Source organism: Eptesicus fuscus, chromosome 1 (genome assembly GCF_027574615.1).
Source record: "Eptesicus fuscus isolate TK198812 chromosome 1, DD_ASM_mEF_20220401, whole genome shotgun sequence".
Classification (NCBI taxonomy): Eukaryota; Metazoa; Chordata; class Mammalia; order Chiroptera; family Vespertilionidae; genus Eptesicus; species Eptesicus fuscus.
In genome coordinates this window covers 73108527-73124888 of record NC_072473.1, presented here as the reverse complement: position 1 = coordinate 73124888, position 16362 = coordinate 73108527, and positions in this window count along the sequence as shown.

Below are 16362 nucleotides of genomic sequence, written 5' to 3'. Positions count from 1 at the left end.
CAAACTCTCTCTCTCCCTCTTTCTGTAGCTGTCAACAATTCCTTCATTTATCAGACCTTGGAATTGTCCTTCCCAACCCAAGCCCTGTAATCATTCTTAGTGACATCAATATCCACATGGATGGCTCTTCCATACCCCTGGCTTTTTAGCTCCTTGATTTTCAAATTTTAAATTACCTGCCCCTATACCCTAGATCAGTGGTCAGCAAACTCATTAGTCAACAAAGCCAAATATCAACAGTACAACGATTGAAATTTCTTTTGAGAGCCAAATTTTTTAAACTTAAACTTCTTCTAATGCTACTTCTTCAAAATAGACTCGCCCAGGCCATGGTATTTTGTGGAAGAGCCACACTCAAGGGACCAAAGAGCCGCATGTGGCTCACGAGCCGAAGTTTGCTGACCGCGGCCCTAGATTAACCACCCATCCATAAAATCCGTGAATATACTTCACCTTTCATATCACTAACTCCAGCATCCTATTCTCTGTACATAACCTCTTCTCTTTTGACTTTGTGTGTTCAAGTACTCCAACTACAACCATTCTTGGAATTCATTAAGATCTCAAGTTCATTGACTTCTTTACCCCATCAGTTAGTTTGTCTTTACCTTGCTTTTTATCCAGTTTAGATCCTCCCCTCAGTCCATCTTTTCAATAATTCTTGTCAACATCCTAAACTCTCTTGCCTCTCTGTCATTTCATTGCATCCATCTGGCAAAACCTTAATCCTGAATGAACACTCCCATTCACTTTCAGCATGTCTGCATCAAAGTGATCAATAACTGCTAGACAGTCACACATGAGGAAGACTGGGACCACTAAGTGTTCATGACCACCAGCCTCATACATACACCTCCTGAAGCCCTGGCCAAAGACATTGGCCAATTCCATTTCCAACTCTCCACAAACTACTTAAAATTTTCTTCATTCTCCTCAAACCTCTATCACTTGACTCCATCCTCCTTCCTTTCTCCTTGCAAATTACAAAGAAAACTAAAGCCATTCGACATAAACATTCTCCTCTTCTTGACCACAAATATAAAGGTCTACCAATACCTGTGTGTCTTTTTATAGTTAATAGCTCTATCACTTGTTAGCTATGAGAATTTTGTTAAATCATAGAGCCTTTCTGTGCTTTTTGTTTTCTATAAAGTATAAACAATAGTAATACCTAACTAATAAGGTTGTAAAACTTAATGAGGTAATATGTGTAAAGTGCTTGGAATTGTGCATGGCACGTGGTAAGTCCTATATAACTATTTGTTACTTTGGGTATTGTTATTATCATCATTTCCTCCTGTTATAGTAAAGGAACTAACATTCCTCCTAGCTAAGGTAAATTCTTCCACCTTTGTCTAATATTCCATCTCCTCTACTTATACCAAAAAGCTTTCATCATTCAACAAATATTGGGCATATAGGCAGGTATGAACCTGCAGCATTCAAACTATAGCAAGAAGTCCATCAGTCCTACAGAAGAATGAGAAAGACAGTCATACATGATATGGTAGAATTAATTGGACCCATAACACAGAGAGACTTTTAAGATTAATATTTACTGAAATTACATTGGATGCCATGTTTTAAAGATTATGGACAAAACCATAAATTGAATTTACACAAGATCTGATAGCAGATATTAGTGAACCATCCAAGTGAGTCAAATATGGAGCTGCTATAGAATGTTAAGCTCTACCTTAAATACTGTTGGATAATAGAGCTCATTCAATGATTGAAAGAGGCTAAAACAAGAACATAGGTGTGGCCTTATCAAACCCATCTACTGTTACACATCCCTATTATTTGTAATTTACATTTTGTCTTCTCAGTGATCCACTCTTCGTCTTTATCCCATATAATAAAAGGCTAATATGCAAATAGACCAAACAGCAGAACAACTGAACAACTGAACGACTGGTCACTATGACGTGTGCTGACTACCAGGGGGCGTGTGCAGAACATGGTGGGCATTGGCCACGACAGGATGGCGGAGCAGGTGAGCGGGAGTGCCAGACCAAGGCGGGGCACCAGTCACTGTCATCGGGGAGAGCCTCTGGTGGTTACTGAAAATTCTTTGCTCCAGCATGCTGCGGTCCCACCCGGTGCTCGCACCTGCTGCTGGCGCCAGCCCCACTTGCACCCACTGCTAGTGCCAGCCCAGTTTGCACCCACAGCTGGCGCTGGAGCTGCTGCTCACACCAGCTGCCAGTGCCTTGCATGGTCCCAATCGCTTGGCGCCATCAGCAGGTGTGAGCAGCGACTGCTGGCCCTGATCTCCCCCGAGGGCTTCTCCACCTCCCCATGCTCCTGAGGGGTTTTTGGGGCAGCAGCTGCTGCTTGCACCCACTGCTGGTGCCTGCCCCAATTGCTCTAAGCCATCAGCGCGTGGAAGAGGGGGCAGAGAGCGGGAGTGGGGCTGCTGGCAGACAAGGGACTGGGGCCGTGGTGGGAGGGGCCAGGCAGGGGTATGGAGGATGGGCCGAGACCTGCCTCTGTGCCTACCACAGCCTCACGGCCTACAGTTCCTTTCAAGGGGCACGGATTCATGACTAGGCCACTAGTAGTTTATAACATCTCTTTGCTTTGGAATTTTCTTGTTTACCTCATGTCATGTTGTTTGTGTTCATGGCAAAATGGATAAGAGCCCTGGCTCTGCCATTTATTAAATAGAAAAGTTTTATAACTTCTATGTGTCTATGTTTCCTCATCTATAAAGTTAGGATAATAGCAGAAGGTATATTTTATCACTGTTGTAAGGTTTAAATGGTATAGTGCATGTCAAATGCTTAGAATAGGGCCTGGCCTACAGTAAATGGTTAAAGCATGATCTCTGGAGACAAGTTTGCCTTAGTATCATTCCCAGATCTACACACCTTACTAGCTATGTGACTTCAAGAAATTTAATTTACCTCTCTAAGACTGTATTATTTTATTTGTAAAATGGGGATAATACTAGTACCTGCCTTACAAGTTTTTGGTGAAGGTAAAATGAGATATAATACATGGAAAGTGCTTAGCACATAGCAGTTGCTCTTGGTATTATGATTAACATCACAAAGTTTGCACTTAAAAACCAGATATCCTGTGCTCCTATCTCCATCTAAAACTATACTGTCTGCTGGCATATATTTCCTTCCTCACCCCTTGGCCACTTTGCTAAACCCTAATTATCTTTCCTTTCATTATAAGATCCCTCCAAGCCTAATGTTCTTACTGATAATCGGACAGTCTACCTAACATTACATGCAATTTCTGTCACCTAAAAAAGGACCTCAGATAGAACAGTCCTGAAAAGGCACTGGAGGCGAACCATGGGAAACTCATTGCACAGAAAATGACAAAGAACATACAGCCAAGCGCACACGGCCTGGAGTCCAAAGCAAAACCATATCAATCATCCAAAAGGCTGGTGCTTGGGTTTAATGGAAAGGGAATTCTGGGTTCTATCTGGGACAAGGAAACTAGGGAAAGTAAAGCAGTGGTAGTCTGGGATGAAGGAATAGAAAATGAACCCATCTCATCCTCAGTATAACTTCAGAAAAATTGATTATGATTTCAGAGTTGTTGTTTTTTATCACCCAGGCCTTCTTTCTACCCTGTGAGGCCAAACATAAATAAGAGACCTCCTAGCCCAATTTCTGTCCTCCCACCTTACAGAGAAGCCCATTTCAGGAATACCTCTTTTCACTTTGATCATCTTCTAGGGCAGTGGTCGGCAAACTCATTAGTCAACAGAGCCAAATATCAACAGTACAACGATTGAAATTTCTTTTGAGAGCCAAATTTTTTAAACTTAAACTTCTAAAGCCACTTCTTCAAAATAGACTTGCCCAGGCCATGGTATTTTGTGGAAGAGCCACACTCAAGGGGCCAAAGAGCCGCATGTGGCTCACGAGCCGCAGTTTGCCGACCACGGTTCTAGGGTATTCACATTGTCCTGGGGAGTAAAAAAGGAGCCAGATGAAAGGGATAACCTTGCTGATAATTCCCTCAAGACATCTGCATACCACACCCAGCTAGACTAAAATGGAAATAACTAAAATGCTAACACTTACATGGCATGTACTATATGCCAGGCAAGATTTTAAGCACTTTAGTACCATATAAAATAGATTAATGTCATTCCCATTTTACAGATGAGAAAACTGACAAACATATGTATTAAGTGACTTATCCAAGGTTGTGCAGTTAACAAGTACGGAGCCAGGATTAAAACCCAGAGAGTCTGATTCAAGAATGTATGTACCAAACCACTCATGTTACTGAAACTCTCCAGATGTATATTTGAGGAGCAGTGATGATTTAGCCCCAGCCATGTATTCTCCTTCGTTTCTTCCTCTATCCAAACCAACCACTACCATTCTACCTCACTGGTAGCCTTTTCAGAGCTTCTAGCTAAACCTATGCACCCAACCTTAAACAAGCCTGTCCCTAATGTGGAACTGGGGCAAGTGTAAAAATGGAGGTCCATATGCCATGTGTCAAAAGAAGTTTAACAAACTGTTAAATAAAATATGTTCTGTTCTCCTACCTTGATAACCTGGATGTCTAGGTTTTCAGAATGTCTGGACTCTTCAGAGTACTTCATAAAAATCTGGCAGCACAGGGAAAGTCACCCACCTCCCTTCTCTTCTCATTCTTGGCTCCAATCAGCAACATCCTGTGTTGTAGGTATATAGATGGAAACCCCAGTCTGAGTGTAAAAAATCCATTACACATCCTATAAACAGTTACTCTTGGGCCTAGATGTATGCACACTAATGTCAAAATCTCCTTTTGGGAAAAGAAACTCTAGAAAGAGGCTATGAAAGTCTGGAAGTGGGATCCAAGCCATGGATATGAGAGAGAAGGAGAGAGAGAGATAGAGAGAGAGAGAGAGAGAGAGAGAGAGAGAGATCACCACACTACCTGGTACATAGTAAGCACTATAGAAATCATAGCTATTATTAACACTCTCATGAAAATACATACACCATATGTGCACATGAGACAGATACCCACCTCTTTAAAAAGTATAGTGTCTCTAAATGTCATTGTACAGAATACAACATTATATTAAATGAAATAAGCCAGTCACATAAGGACAGATACCTAGAATAGACAAATTCATAGAGACAAAAAGTAGAATGGGTGGTTTACAGGGGCTGGGAACCAAGGGGGAATGGGGAGTTAGTGTTTAATGGGTACAGAGTTTCAGTTTGGGAAGATGAAAGGTCTGGAGAAGGATGGTGGTAATGGTTGCATATCAATATGAATACAGTTAATGTCACTGAACTGTACATTTAAAATGGTTAGATAGTAAATTTTATGTTACATATATTTTACCACAATTTAAAAATATTATTAATTGCCTACCACAATACTTCTAGCCCTCACATGAAAATGATGTGACTGATATTTATAAAATAAGAAAAGGGTTGTATCTTAAAATATTTTATATTCCAGAACATAGTTTGTTTTGATGCTTTAAAAAGCATCCCAAAATCTTGGAACAAACTTGAAATTCTAGGAAGGCTGAGGCTGAAAAATAGGACACATTATTCTCCAACAGCAATTTGAAAACTGAAGGCATAGAGTAGAGTTCCTTAACTGTAGGACTGTTGACATTTGGGGCCAGATAATTACTTGTTGGAGGGCTATCCTGAGCATTGTAGGATGTTTTAGCAGCATCCCTGGGCAATATCCACTAGTTGACAGTAGTAAGAAAGACAGTTAGACTGAGCCCTGGTAGTCTTGGAAGAGCAAAAAAAGTGTGGTACTCTGGGCAGGCAGAAGGTAGCCTGAACATGTTAAATGCCTGTGAGGATGAGGAAACAAACTTTTCCTACTTAAAAAATATGACTGAGTGAAGCTAGGTGAATAAAGGGAGATCTGTTAACTGAAAAATGTTTGAATCTTAACTCATTAATAGTATCAGTAGAGGAGTTATTTCTCTTTTAATTTTCTTTCTGTGACATAGTTTACTTCTTTGAGATACCTTCTGTGCTTTCACTGCACTCTTTAAGCCACACAACAAAGCCAATGGACCTCATATCAGTGACTTGCAACTCTTTAAGGAAGGGCAAACTTTCCATTTTAATATTTGTGGTGTGATCCTATGCCATCCAATAATAGGCCTTAGACCTTAAGATTTTTATGATTATAGCTTCCACTTATTTTGTTCCTACTGTGTGTCATATACCATATATATAACTTAATTCATACCTTCACTTTAATTCTCACAATGGCTATCATAAAAATGCCTGTAAAGAAGGCATTATACAGTCAAACCTCGATTCTCGAACATCTCCCATCTTGAACAATTCACTTCTCAACCTGACAACCCTTTCATGCTGATAGCTATATGATCAGTCACAAGTCTCTCAGGTGACAAACAAAGGAGTATGAGTCAGTTTACCACTGTTAAAATCTCAGGATATTGTGCTATGAATATCTTCATGTATTTTCTTTTTTTTGCTTTTGTTGCTTATTATTATTACTAGAGGCCCAGTGCACAAAATTCGTGCACTCAGGTAGGGGAGGGTAATCCCTCAGCCCAGCCTGTGCCCTCTCACAGTCTAGGAGCCCTCAGGGGATGTCTGACTGACAGCTTAGGCCTGCTCCCCTAAGCCGACAGTCAGACATCCTTAGCCCTGTTGAGGATGCAGGAGAGGCTCCCGCCACTGCCTCTGCGCTTGCCAGCCATGAGCCTGGCTTCTGACTGAGTGGCGCTACCCCTGTGGGAGCACACTAGCCACCAGGGGGCAGCTCCTGCATTGAGTGTCTGCCTCCTGGTGGTCAGTGCACATCATAGCAACCGGTCATTTCGCTATACAGTCGATTTGCATATTAGCCTTTTATTATATAGGATTATTATTAAATTTTCATTTTTACTATACATTTCCTTTTCTTTTTGTTAAATTTCATGTTCCTTTTGTTTTTAAAGTACTTATTTATAACTTAAACAGTACATTAGACATGAACTGTATATAAGAAAGGTTAAAACAAGGAATCATTTGGGAGTCTGATATGGATTAATTCAATATACATTATTTGTAATAGGAAAAAAATGATTCGGTTTTCAAACAGCTGTCTAGAACAAATTAAGTCTGAGAAATTAGGTTCCACTGTATTCCTCATTTTCTACATGAAACTGAAGCTCAGGAAGGTTGAGTGACTTAAGCACAGCTACATAATGAAGAAGTGGTAGATTCAAACATAGGTCTGACTGACACAGAAGTCTGTTCCTTCCAATGTCCTACACACAGTGCCTCTAAAAGTGGCTCCATGAATCAAAGCAGATTCCACCTAGAGAACATGGAAGAACTGAACAGAAGGCCCTTTTCAGTCCAGGGACTTGGGTGGGGGAGGGGTGGAGTGAGGCAGAGGCCTAAGAACTGGGTTAGGAGAACACATCAGACCACTTAACCCTGAATTTCCAAGTAAAAGTACCTCTTTACTCTATTAATTAGTTCAATCACTAAGTATGGCTATCTAGAATTGAAATAATATGAAATACTGATACTGTCTGAACATATAGGGTATCCTGTTGGTTACCACACAATCTCCAAGACTAATGGTTCTCAAAGTCTGGTCCTGGACCAGTAGAATCACCATACTGGTTTTCCCAGAACTGTCCCAATTTTAAGCACTAAAATTCCTAATTCTTGTAAAACTCCTCAGCCCCAGGCAAGTTAGATGCTTAGTAACTCTATGACCACCAGCATCAGCATGCGAAGATATTAGAAATGCAAGTTATTGGGCGCCACCCCAGGTCTAGTGAATCACAAACTCTGAAGGTGTGGCTTAGCAGTCTGTGTTTTTATAAGCCCTCCAGGTTTTCTTATGCATGCTAAAGTATAAGAAACACAGTCTGAAATACAATTTTTTTTTTATCACTGGGACAATTCCCATTTGCCTTTTTCTCTGAACCTCCAAATAAAACCTGCTATTGAGAGGAAGCCCCTTGCTTTTGTTTTGTGTTGGATCTCCATGGCTGTGTGCTATTAGTCAGAACTTTGTGTGAAATGAATAAATACACTAGGCAAATATTTATTGAACACCTACTATGCATCATTATATATTCCACCACTATCCTTAATGTTATTCCTTCTTAATTGTGGCAGTTGCATTGTCCATAATATTAGACACTAATTCTTAGTTAATATTAATGAAGAATATAGCACTTTGAGTGGGATTTTGGAGATTTTTATTAGCTATAGTTTTTTCTTTTTCTTTGTTGCCTCCATGAAATTAGTATATTCTTTACAGGGTTAAGACAGTGTGTGTGTGTGTGTGTGTGTGTGTGTGTGTGTAAGTGAAATTTTGGTAAATAACTGTACACTGCAGTTCTAGCTTTAACCTGAGCAGATGTAAATTGTGCCATGAATATTATGTAAGGATGCACTAACACAAATTAACAGGAACTATGAGATTGGGGGGTTAGAACTGAAAGTCTAATAAAGCAGAGGCCCAAGAACAGATGATATAAAGGATGTTGGCTAATGAAACCACACAGGAAAAAGAGCAGAGTGACGTGGAGAAAGGAGTATTTCCAGTCATGGTAGGTGCCATGCAGAACACTAGGGATCCTGGCTGGCATTTTGAGGGGAGCAGTCCTATCTGGGAGGCCTCTGCCTAGAGTACAGGGTTCTGTTAATATCTTTCCATCCCTTCTTAAAGCATCATTTCAATTCCAGAGTCAGAAAAGCTTCCAGGAGTCATGGCTCTACATGTTATTGTGCAAAGCTCTACTGTTCTGTGATATTTTAAATCGTGACCTGCAAACTAAGAATTGTAACTATTCAATAAAGGTGATAGGCTTGAAGATATCTGTTCTAATAGGTTTGCTATTCCTGTTCCAATAGTTTTGCTATTATTTAGCCAGACTAGCAAAAGAGTAGGGAAACAAGCACAAACGTTTAACTTCTGTTTAATGAAAATGAATGAAGAATGTAAATGGTTAAAAATGCAACATACTTGATTCTATTCAATATTTCAATTATCCCAATTAAATTATAAGCTGGGCTGATTAGCAATACATTAGTTCATTAACTTTGACAGTATAACCACCTTGTGCTCTCTAAGGATGGCATCTAAGTGCCCTCATTTATATGCATTAGATTCACTCATGGAGGCTTCTGGGGGGGGAGGAAGGGCGGATAAAACTCATAATAAAAAATAACCACTAAGAAGACAATACTATATAATAATTCTAAAGACTATATTGTAATTTTGCCTTCAAATTCTGTCAGCATAAAGGCAAACCTACTTCAGGAAGGAACTTGTAAAAATAACAGACAGATGGTATGTGGAAATTCATACAGCTTTAGAAAAATGCAAAAATATTGTGTGTTTTGTGGACAAAGCACTTTCTTTGAAAGGAACTCTAATCCCCAGATGTATGCACTGTTTCTTCAGTGCAGCCTCGTGAATTTGGGTACAGTTAGGTATGTCATGAAAGGACTGGCAAGGTCACTCCATGCACCTACTTACAGGCCAAGGGAAAGACTTGAGTTTTCAGAAAAACTGACACTGCCTGCTCTGCTCCACACGATGGCTGCCTGTGCTTCATAGCCAGGCAACAGAATCAAGACTGGTCTCCATCATCTATCCATTTATTGACACATTGAATCAGAGTGTACATAGATTATAGTCCTTCATTCCCTTAATGAAGAGCTTTTCAGCCATGGCTGCATATTAGAATCACCTAAGAGATTTTAAAATTACTGAAATTGAGAGACCAAAAAAAAATATGAAAGATCAATAAAAACAAGAGCTGGTTTTGAAAGGATAAACAAGTTTGATGAACCTCTAGCCAGGCTCACCAAGAAGCAAAGAGAGAAGACCCAAATAAACAAAATCAGAAATGAAAGAGGAGAAATAACAACATACCCCACAGAAATACAAAAAAATTGTTTAAAAAAATACTATTAACAACTCTATTTCAACAAACTGGACAACCTAGGTGAAATGGACATATTTGTGGAAAAATACAAGCTTCCAAAACTCAATTGGGAAGAATAAAAAAAAAAAACTGAATAGGCCAATAACTATGGAGGAAATTGAAGCAGTAATCAAAAAACTTCCAGCAAACAAAAGCCCTGGTCTGAACGGCATCACAGGGGAGTTTTACCAAACATTCAAATAAGAACTTAAACCTACGCTCCTTAGAATATTCCAAAAAAGTCAAGAGGAAGGAACACTTCAAAGCTCTTTCTAGGAAAACAGCATTACCCTAATCCCAAAATCAGATCAAGATGCTACAAAGGGGATTACAGGCCAATATTCCAGATGAACATAGATGCTAAAATCTTCAACACAATATTAGCAAACCGCATCCAACAATACATTAAAAAGATCATACACCATGGTCAAGTGTGATTTATTCTGGGGAAGCAGGGTTGGTACAATATCCACAAATCAATAAATGTGATACATCACATAAACAAATTGAAAGAAAAAAGCAAATGATCACAACAATTGATGCAGAAAAAGCATTCAACAAAATACAACACCCTTTCTTTATAAAAACTCTCAGCAAAGTGGGAATAAAGGGATTGAATCTCAACATAATAAAAGCCTTATATGACAAACTTAGAGCCAACATTACACTCACTGGGAAAAAACTAAAACCACTTCCCCTAAGAACAAGAACAAGACAAGGATGCCCACTATCATGACTACTGTTGGGCATAGTACTGAAGTGCTAGCCATAGGTATCAAACAAGAAGAAGAAATGAAAGGTATCAAACTTGAGAAAAAGGAAGATGGCTGCTGACAGGATGGCAGGCTGCAAGAGAGTGTGTGAGTGAGAGAACAAAAGGAGAGTGAGTGGATGTGCGGGGAGTGTATGTATTTGTGAGTGAGGGATAGCTATATTCCAAGGAATTGTTGGGGACTGCTGGACCGGCTCCCCTGGCCAGGCAGCCTCTACTGCTGCTGAAATCTCTCCAGGAGCAGCCTGCTCTGCATAGAGACTGAGCCATCTTGAAAGGGAGAGTGGCGGTGATATGAAGCCCAGCCTTAAGTTCAAACAGGGAGACCCTTGGATACCTCCCGGGACACTACAGCCACAACCCCCAGCCACCAGCTACCTCAGCTGCGAACCCAGGAACACCAAGAATCCAGCCTCTCTGACCGACCGTGGGCCCCTAGAAAGTCTGTCCAGGAGGAGACAAAGCAGCGTGAGTATGTGGACAACCCCTGTGCCTTCTCACAGAGCAGAGAGAAGGAACAGCTGAATCGATTAATATCCACCCGGAATTGGCGAATAAAACACAGCTGGTGAGAAATCCGTGGACATTGAGGAAATACATGGACGGAAAGGTCAGCTATCGTCTAGGGAGAGGTGAGATCTGGGATCCAGGCTGGAGGGAGAAACATGCACGAAATGTGTGCAGTGGGAACTAGAGTCTCAAAGGAAGACTGCGCCCCACAAAATACACACCTTGGGGTAAGTGTAGCCCTCGAATGTGGAAGGGGGTCCCATGTCAGGGCTGGACACAGGAGGGCAGTTTGGAGTTGTGCCAGTGCATTCCATGGCTTTTTTTTTCTTTTCTTTTTCTTTTTTAAACCCTTGCTTCTGATTACTAAGCCCAGTACATAGGATCTTCTAATTAAAAAACACTCCCCGAGACTGCAGAGGAAAGCTGTTTTTGTGGAACCTGGACAACAAAGTGCGGAGAAACGAACAGAAAGCCAGCTCTAGGGCAGTCCATCCCTCTAACCCAGCATTAAGTGCAGCAGGGAAAGCCATCTAAACACTGGGTAGGGGAGGAGCCTTTTAGCCCTGGATATCAATACAGAAACACTGCCACCCAGGGGTTGTATCAGAAATTGACTCTTGTGTGAATGCAACTAAAGGCAGGCTAAGAAACAAAGAGCTCCCAACTGCTTGAAAACAGGGTTGTGGTTTATGTCACAGAGGAGCTGTGGAGTGCAGGGAACTCCAATACTGGGATGTCTACCTGACAGGAAACAGAACTGCCAAACAGAACAGTTCACATTTTTGTTTTTTATCTTTTACTTGAGAAACTAATGTTTTTCTTTCTCACCTGTTTTTACCTTTTTTATTATATTTTTGTTTTTAATTACTATTATTACTACTATTATTTTACCTTTTTAAGTTTTATTTTATTTTTTCTTTATTTTATTTTATTTTATTTTATTTTATTTTTGGATTAGTGTTCTACATTCTATTTTTATTTTACCTGTAGCATTATTTTACTCTATCTCAATTTTTCCTTTATACCAACACTCTCTTCCTCATGTTCCCCTTTTGCCCTGTTTCTCTTACCTTGTTCCTGCTTTAGTTTTTCTCTATCCTTTCTTTTTACTCCCTGTTAAAAATTGATGTTACTCATATATCCAATTTCTGCTCCCCTGTGCCAAGCCAATACAAATTTTCTCTTCCCTTTCTTCACTATCCAGAGAGAGATTTTCTTTTACTTCCCTTTTGTTTGTTTTTTGTTGTTTTTTTTTGTCTGTGTGTGTGTGTGTTTTGTATTGTTGTTGTTTTTTTTTTAATTATTTGCCTTTTTTCTGTCTGTCTTGTTAATGTTTGATTGTTGACTAGTTTGGTTTTTATTGCTTGTTTGTATTTGTTTTTTGGGGTTTTTTATTTTGTTGTTCCTTTTTGTTATTGTTGCTGTATTTTTGCTTCTGTTATTCCTTTCCTCATTTGTTCTCTTCTTCTATTAATAGTTTAACTAATTACAATCACAAACTCAGGCCTAGCTACTCTCTATTCTCCTTTTCCAATAGTAAATTAATACATATATAGGTACATTAAAGAAGGGGAAAATTTATATATATATATATATATATATATATATATATATATATATATATACACACACACACACACACACACACACACACACACACTGAGTGGCCAGATTATTATGATCTCTGAACGCATAATAATCTGGCCACTCAGTATATATATATATTAGAGGCCCAGTGCATGAATTCGTGCATGGGTGGGGTACAGCCAGCCTGGCCATGGGGAAGGGACATGGGTGGTTGGTCGGCCTGCCTGCGGGTCAAACTCCTGGATGAGGGGACAATTTGCATATTAGCCTTTTATTATATAGGATATACACTAAGTGGCCAGATTATTATGCATTCAGAGATCATAATAATCTGGCCACTCAGTGTATATACACATATATATAAATTTTCTTAAATATAAAACTTAGTATATATATTTTTCTCTCTCTTTTTTTGTATTTAGGGTTTGTTTTTTTTACTTTTCTTCTGATACACTCATTCACTTCCTACCTCCTCTATACTGATTTGTGACTATTCCCCCATTCATTCAATTCCCTGACCTTACCTTCTGGAAATAAACTCTGCTTCCTCAGATTCATCTGGGTCTTTATTGTTTGAAGGTTTGTAGCTTACATATTTTGGATTAGTTGTTATTTGTAGTTTGCATTCATCTCTGGGTGTTTGTTGTATGCATTTTTTGGATTATTTGTTGTTTTATTGGAGTTTTCCCTCATATACATATATTTTCCCCCCTTCTTTTTTATTCTCTTTCTTTTTGTTCTTAAATTTTTGCTTTTTCTCAACATCATTTTTTGCACTCTTTCATATCCCCTAGCTCTCTTTTTTCTGGTGGTCACCTTTATTTGGGGTTATTATTATTGTGAATACATTTGTGTTTGGTGCCCTGTGAGCTGTGTCTTGTTGTTGTGTATTTTGTGCCTTTAAGTCAACACAGGAGAGAGAGAGCTACATAACCAGACATCCAGAGAAGAGTGATCATGGGGAGACAAAAAACAGCACACATACAAAAGAAAAGGAGGCATCACCAGAAAGGGAAGTAAATGAAATGGAAGCAAGCAAAAAGTTAGAGAAAGAATTCAGAGAAATGGTCAGAAGGCTGCTGAAAAGGTTGGAAGACAAATTCAATAATATGTGTAAGAACCAAGAGGAAATGAAGAACCAAGAAGAAATGAAAAATGGCATTGCTGCTATAAAGAACTCAATAGAAAGTATGAGTAGGAGACTAGAAGAAGCAGAGTACCACATCATTGAGCTAGAAGACAAGGTAGGAAAAATACTCAAGCAGAGCAGCATCTAGAAAAAAAAAACTTAAAAAACAGGAGGAGAGCCTAAGGGAGCTTTGGGACAACACAAAACAAAACAATTTCTGCATAATAGGGGTGCCAGAAGGAATACAAAACCTGTTTGAAGAAATAATGACAGAAAACTTCCCTGATATAGGGAAGAAAAAACTCAGACAAGTCCAAGAAATTCACAGAGTCCCAAACAGGATGAACCCCAAAAGATCGACACCAAGACACATTATAATTAAATTAGCAAACACCAATGAAAAAGTAAGAATCTTAAAAGTCTCTTCAAATTGGAGAAGATAGAAATAATGTCAAGCTTCTCAGATCACAACAGCATAAAACTAGAGTCTATAAACCATAAACAATAAAAACAATCTAAAAAATCAAACCCCTGGAGGCTAAATAGCATGCTATTAAACAATGATTAGGTTACCAAAGAAATCAAAGAAGAAATAAAAATCATCATGGCCACAAATGACAATGAAAACACAAAAATCCAAAATCTATGGGACACAGTGAAAGCTGTCTTCAGAGGGAAGTTCATAGCTCTGCAGCCTATCTCAAAAAATAAGAAACAATGGTAATGAATTATCTAAACCTACAACTCAAGGAGTTAGAAAGAGAGCAACAATAAAAGGCCAGCATAAGAAGAAGGAAGGAAATAATCAAGATCAGAGCGGAGAGAAATGACATAGAGACCAAAATAATAAAAAATATAACAATACAGCCGAAACCGGTTTGGCTCAGTGGATAGAGCGTCAGCCTGTGGACTGAAGGGTCCCAGGTTCGATTCTGGTCAAGGTCATGTACCTTGGTTGCAGGCACATCCCCAGTAGGGGCTGTGCAGGAGGCAGCTGATCAATGTTTCTCTCTCATTGATGTGTCTGGCTCTCTATCCCTCTACCTTCCTCTCTGTAAAAAATCAATAAAAAATATATTAAAAAAAAAATATATATATATATATATATATATATAACAATACAAAAGATCAACAAAACCAAGAGCTGGTTCTTTGAAAGGATAAACAAGATTGATGAACCTCTAGCCAGGCTCACCAAGAAGCAAAGCGAGAGGGACCAAATAAACAAAAACAGAAGTGAAAGAGGTGAAGTAAAAATCAATCCCACAGAAATACAAACAATTATGAAAAAATACTATGAACAACTCTATTCCAATTAAATGGACAACCTAGATGAAATGCACATATTCTTAGAAAAATACAAGCTCCAAAAACTCAATCAAGAAGAATCAAAAACCTGAATAGGACGATAACTACCAAAGAAATTGAAGCAGCAATCAAAAATCTTCCAGCAAACAAAAGCCCTGGTCTAGACTGCTTTACAAGGGAGTTCTACCAAGCATTCAAAGAAGAACTAAAACCTATCTTCCTCATACTATTCCAAAAATTCAAGAGGAAGGCACACTCCCAAGCTCTTTCTATGAAGCCAGCATTAACCTAATCCCAAAACCAGATAAAAACACCACAAAAAAAAAAAAAAGAGAACTATAGGCAAATATCCTTGATGAACAGAGATACTAAAATTCTCAACAGAAATCTAGGAAATCAGATTCAGGATTACATTAGAAAGATCATTGATTCCAGAAATTCAAAGATGGTACAATATGTGCAAATCAATTAATGTGATACATCACATAAACAAACTGAGAGACAAAAATCACATGACCATATCAATCGATGCAGAAAAAGCATTTGACAAAATCCAACACCTTTTCTTGATAAAACCTCTCAGCAAAGTGGGAATAGAAGGATCATACCTCAAGATAATAAAAGCCTTATATGACAAACCTACAGCCAACATCATACTCAATGGCCAAAAACTAAACTCATTTCGCCTAAGAACAGGAACAACACAAGGATGCCCACTTTCACCACTCCTGTTCGATATAGTACTGGAAGTGCTAGCCATAGCGATCACACAAGAAAAAGATATAAAAAGCGTCAAAATTGGAAAAAAAGTAAAACTGTCCTTATTCGCAGATGACATGATACTATACATAGAAAACCCCAGGGACTCCATCAAAAAACTACAAGACCTAATAAATGAATTTGTCAATGTAGCAGGATACAAAATTAACACCCAAAAATCTATGGCCTTTGTATACACCAATAATGAACACAAAGAAAGAGAAACAAACAAACAAACAAACAAAAAAACTATCACATTTACCATTGCACCAAAAAAAAAATAAGATACCTAGGAATAAACTTAACTTAAGGACGTAAAAGACATGTACTCGGAAAACTTCAGGACATTGAAAAAAGAGATAGAGGAGGACA